Source organism: Rhinopithecus bieti, unplaced genomic scaffold (genome assembly GCF_001698545.2).
Source record: "Rhinopithecus bieti isolate Rb0 unplaced genomic scaffold, ASM169854v2 scaffold_4981, whole genome shotgun sequence".
NCBI lineage: Eukaryota > Metazoa > Chordata > Mammalia > Primates > Cercopithecidae > Rhinopithecus > Rhinopithecus bieti.
In genome coordinates, this window is record NW_016805130.1 from 1686418 (window position 1) to 1692417 (window position 6000).

Genomic DNA, 6000 nt, shown 5'->3' on the forward strand with positions numbered 1-6000 from the left:
ACCTAGGTATTCTTAAATGCCTCTCTCAGGATCCTGCCAAAATTGACTGACAGGACAAAAGGACTTAAGGGAGAAATTGAAATCATGGGACTGGCCTGGCCTGGCCAGTTTTCTACACGACTAGTCTGGTCAGATGAACAGTTAAGTCGAATGGGCTTCTATATATGACAGAAGTAATCAGGAATTATTTTATTGTTCATTTAATTCTTGAGTCCAGCTTGGAACATTTCTTACTATTTATCTAGGAAATTTTCCTATGTCCTAAACCCTGTAAAAATTACAAATTACTATCAAAATTATTTAGCCATCTGGTTAAAATTATTTTTGATTTTCTTTAAATAAATCAAAGGGATTTCCAGTCTGGCTCAAAAGCTAGCCTGTATAGGTGCTGTGATGTTCAATCTCTGTCTTCTCTACACACCACTGGCACCATGGATGACCTTCATCTGTAGTCTAGGTCCCTTGAGTTCACATTCATCCTGACCCTGTCGGAAGGTCAGCAGCAGTTCAGCCCACAGTGGCAGGAAAGGGGCCCTGCTGCCATTGACTTCATCTCCACTATTTCTTTCTCTGCTCGCCTCTCTTTTGCACTAGACTGCAGACAAGATTACAACCTTGATTTCCCTCCAGGACTCCAGTTGCAGCTGGAATTGAAACTCTGTTCTAATCTGTGAGCTGCTTGAATGAATTTCCATATCCTGGCCGGTGGCTGGGTCCTGGCTGTGAAGGAACTGACCAGCCACCTGCCAGGCTTTGATATCACCTGCTCCCGGATAATAACTGCAGATCTGCACGTCTAGACTTATTCAGATACAGGGCAAGCTCAAGAACACCACACCCCTTTGCATCTTGTATGCAAAGACCAGTCTCTAAAACCAGTTTTATTTCTCCAAGCCCTTTTCTTACCTTGTCCAGCATCTTCCTCACCACCCAGCAGGGTTACTGATGCCTCCACTGGCTCATCAGTCAGATAACTAAGACTATTCCCCTGTGAACCTTTCGCTTCTTCTCCACACCATCTAAATCACCACCAGCAGATATGAGGATATCACTAGAATTCCCATTCTGTATTAGTCCGTTCTCATGGTGTTGTAAAGAACTGCCCAAGACTGGGTAATTTATAAAGGAAAGAAGTTTAATTGACTCACAGTTCTGCATGATTGGGGATGCCTCAGGAAACTTAAAACCATGGCAGACAGGGAAGTAAATATGTTCTTCTTCATATGATGGCAGGGAGGAGAAGTACAGAGCAAAGCAGGGAAAAACCTCTTATAAAACCATGAAGTCTTGTGAAAACTCACTCACTATCTTGAGAATCATGAGAACAGCATGGGGGAACTATGCCTATGATCTAATCACCTCTCATGAGGTTCCTTCCCCAACACATGGGGATTATAATTCAAGTTACAATTCAAGACGAGATTTTGAGTAGGGACACAGCCAAACCATATTACTTTCCTTTCTGCAACAGTAACATAAAATGTCAAGAACTCATTGTGTTATACTTATTACCTCTATGCCCATTTCTGTTTATGGGCATAGCCACCCCTTGGTCTTACTACATTCCTACCCCTCATGATGCTTTTGTGACCCTGCTCTATATCCCTCACAGCCTCTTGGAAATGCACTCCAGGGAAAATGAAATGTCAAGTAGGTGGCAAGTATGTGGCATTTCACTGATTTCTTGGATGAATTGAATCAATGAATATTCAGGGATGGTATTTTATAGCTGTCTATATTTTCATGTAAAGGAAAGGTCTTTGACTTGCTTACCTTGCAGGCTATTGAGTGGACCAAATAAGATTAAGTACATAAAACCACTTGTCAACTCTCAAGTGCCATACAAACATAGTTACTCAATATGGTTGAATAATGTTCATTCATTACTAATTTTCGTTTCTAATATGACATTGGATTTATTTATTCTGCTTATGTAGTGGGTACACATTTCTCAGAATTTAGATATGCAAAAAAAAGAAAATATAATTTTATTTTTCTACTATTCAACCTAATCTCTACATTAAGCCTCATTTTACCTAGTAGCAGAGAACTTAATTTTTGTCAAACTGGTGCTTTCTGACATTCCAGGATTTCCCCTTCACCATTCTCCCCAGAGTTAACTCAAGTTCTGGGAAACTTGTATCACAGCTAGGCTACCGGGAGTGAGGGCAGGAGAGAGACTTCTGGCTTTTGGCTCACATTGCTCTTTGGTTTAGCCACTCACTGCTGATGTCTGAGTTTTCATCAGCCTCCAGCTGATAGTGTACCCTGCTTTCCTCACCCTAGGCCCACAGGCTGTCTCTTTGGTACCCTTTCCTCTTTTGGAGTGATGAGATATTTTGGGATGCTCTCACCTACCACTCCTAAGACGACCAGAGATTTGAGAAACTGATCATCTGTACTGAAAAACACCATATCACTTTTTCTATCATCCTCCTACTCCATAATACTGGTGCAAACTGGCTAAATCTTAGTATTTCTGATTCAGCTTCTTCTCTACAGCCCAAGAAATTCTTTAAGCAAGACTAAGAGAGGAAAAGATTCCTATAGAAAGCTCATTCAGCATTTTTCACAAGCCTTTTGGATGGCTAATTGGAGTTTTGGCTCTCATACTCCAATGCCCAAACTTCTGAACCTAAACTCTCTTCCAAAACCAATATCCTCAGTTAAGATTTTAAAAACTCTATTTAGAGTTTATATTTTGTTCCTACTTTTCTCAATGCAGTTTCTATGTCTGCTTCAGATGCTGCCTGCAATGAGAGAAAAAGGTTCTTAGTTAAAAAGAAATAGTCTACATCTTGATTGTAAAGATTACATAGGTACATGTATCCTCAAATCTCATTGAACTCCATACTTAACATGTGTACATTTTCTTATATGTAAGTTACATGTCACTCAAGTTGATTTAAAATATTCAGCCTCAAGTTGATTTAAAATATTCAGCCAAATTCATGCATGCATGCACACACATACACACAGTCACACATAAGATGCCATTAAAATATTATTCCCATTACACTTATCTGATCAACTTTTCCTTCTTTCCTAATCAGCAAATCCTAGCTACTGCATGTCATTGGAATAGGCCTTTTACAACTTGAACATTTTTTTTTCTTATGGCATTCCTTTAATCTTGATTTGTTTTTTCACTTTAGAACCACATCAAATTTACTCCTCATTCTGCATTTTTTTTCTTTCCATAATTTTGATTATATTAGTTTATATTTCTTTCTGTTCTGGGTATAAAATATATGTTGTTATAGTTTATTCCATAGACATTTGTATTGAGCTAGGTAAATGACAGTGTACTCTGGAAACTATTGAAATATTCCAAACGTAATAATTAAGATCCTTGGACCAAAGAAAAATGCAATTAGATAGCTATATCTCTCTGTCTAACCCCCATGTAGGCATCAGATATTAAATTTTCTATGGCAGTGGCTGTCTTTCCATGTTGGTGCCTCTTTTTCCCAAATTTTATTTTGCTCTTGTTTTGTTTGTGTTATTTTTAACTTTTATTTTAGATTTGGAGATGCACATGCAGATTTGTTAGCTGGGTATATTTGATCCTTTCACCCAGGTACTGAGCATAGTACCCAACAGTTAGTTTTTCAACCCTTGCCCGCTTCCTCCTTCCCTATCTAGTAGTCTCCAGTTTCTATTGTTACCATCTTTATGTCCATGAGTACCCAATGTTTAGCTTCCGCTTATAAGGGAGAATATGCAGTATTTGGTTTTCTATTCCTGCATTAATTCACTTAGGATAATGTCCTTCAGTTGCATCTAAGTTGCTTCAAAGGACATGATGTCATTCTCTTTCATGGCCAGGTGATATTCCATGATGTATATGTACCACATTTTCTTTATCCAGTCCACTGTTGATGGGCACCTGGATTGATTCCCTGTCTTTCCTATTGTGAATAGTGCTGCGATGAATATCCATTTCTTTTGGATATATACCCAGTAATGGGATTTCTGAGTCAAATGACAACTCTGCTTTTAGCTCTTTAAGGAATCACCACAGAGCTTTCACAGTGGCTGAATCAATTTGCATTCCACCCAATGATATATAAGCATTTCCTTTTCTCCACAGCCTCTCTAGCTTCTGTTGTTTTTTCACTTTCTAATAATCACCATTTTGACTGATGTGAGATGGTATCTAACTGTGGTTTTGATTTGCATTTCTCTGATGATTAGTGATGTGGAGCATTTTTTCATATGTTTGCTGGCCACTTGTGTGTCTTCTTTTGAAAAATAAGTTTATGTTCTTGTTCATGTCTTTTGCCCATTTCTTAATTATTTATTAAGAAAATAAATTTATTTATTTATTTGCTTGTTCAGTTGTTTACGTTCCTTACAGATTCTGGATATTAAACCTTTGTAAGATGCATAATGTCCTAATATTTTCTCCCATTCTGTAGGTTGTCAGTTTACTCTGTTGATAGTTTCTGTTGCCTTACAGAAGTTATTTAGTTTAGTTAGGTCCTAATTGTCAATTTTTGTTTTTGTTGCAATTGCTTTTGAGAAATTAGTCAAACTTTTTTCCCAGGGCTGACATCCAGAATGATGTTTCCTAAGTTTACTTCTAGGATTCTTAGAGTTTGCTGACATCCAGAATGATGTTTCCTAAGTTTACTTCTAGGATTCTTATAGTTTGAGGTCTTACATTTAAATCTTTAATCCATCTTGAGTTAATCTTTGCATATAGTGAAAGCTAGGGGGTCCAGTTTTATTCTTCTGCATATGGCTACCCAGCGATGCCAGTACCATTTATTGCATAAGAAGCCCTTTCCCCATTGCTCATTTTTGTCAACTTTGTCAAAGATCAGATGGCTGTAGGTGTGCAACTTTATTTCTGGGTTCTCTATTCCATTCCATTGGTCTATGTCTCTGTTTTGGTACCAGTATCATGCTATTTTGGCTACTGGATCTTTATAGTATGGTTTAAAATCAGGTAATGTAACACCTTCAGCTTTGTTCTTTTGTTTAGAATTGCTTTGACTATTTAGGCTCTTTTCTGATTCCATATGAATTTTAAAATAGCTTTTTCTTGTTCTGTGAAGAATGATGTTGGTAGCCTGATAGGAATAGTGTTAAAGCTGCAGATTGCTTTGGGCAGTATGGCCATTTTAACGCTATTGATTCTTCCAATCCATGAGTATAAAATGTTTTTCCATTTGTGTCATTTCTGATTTCTTTCAGCAGGGCTTTATAGTTTTCCTTGTAGAGATCTTTCATCATCTTGATTAGATGTATTCCTAGGTACTTTTTGTGGCTATCATAAGTGGGATTATTTTCTTGATTTGGCTCTCAGATTGAATGTTATAGGTGTATAGAAATGCTGCTGATTTTTTGTACATTGATTTTGGATCCTGAAACTTTACTGGAGTTGTTTATCATTTCCAGGAGCCTTCTGGCAGTCTTTAAGGTTTTCTGGGTATAGAATCATATCATCCATGATATGAGAGATAATTTGACTTTTTCTTTTCCTATTTGGATGCTTTTGATTTCTTTCTCCTGCCCGATGAGACTTGCTAGCACCTCCAGTACTATGTTGCATAGGAGTGGTGAGAGTAGGCATTCTTGTTCTAATTCTCAGTGGGAATGCTTCCAGTTTTAGTATGATGTTGACAGTGGGTTTGTCATGGATGGCTCTTACTATTTTGAGGTATGTTTCTTCAGTTCCTAGTTTATTCAGGGTTTCTAAACATGAAAGACTGTTGGGGGGGGGGGCGCGGAGCAAGATGGCCGAATAGGAACAGTTCCTGTCTCCAACTCCCAGCGCGAGCGACACAGAAGACCGGTGATTTCTGCATTTTCAACTGAGGTACTGGGGTCATCTCACTAGGCAGTGCCGGACAATCGGTGCTGGTCAGCTGCTACAGCCCGAACAGTGAGAGCTGAAGCAGGGCGAGGCATCGCCTCACCTGGGAAGCGCAAGGGGGAGGGGATCCGTTTTCCTAGCCAGGGGAACTGAGACACACAACACCTGGAAAATCG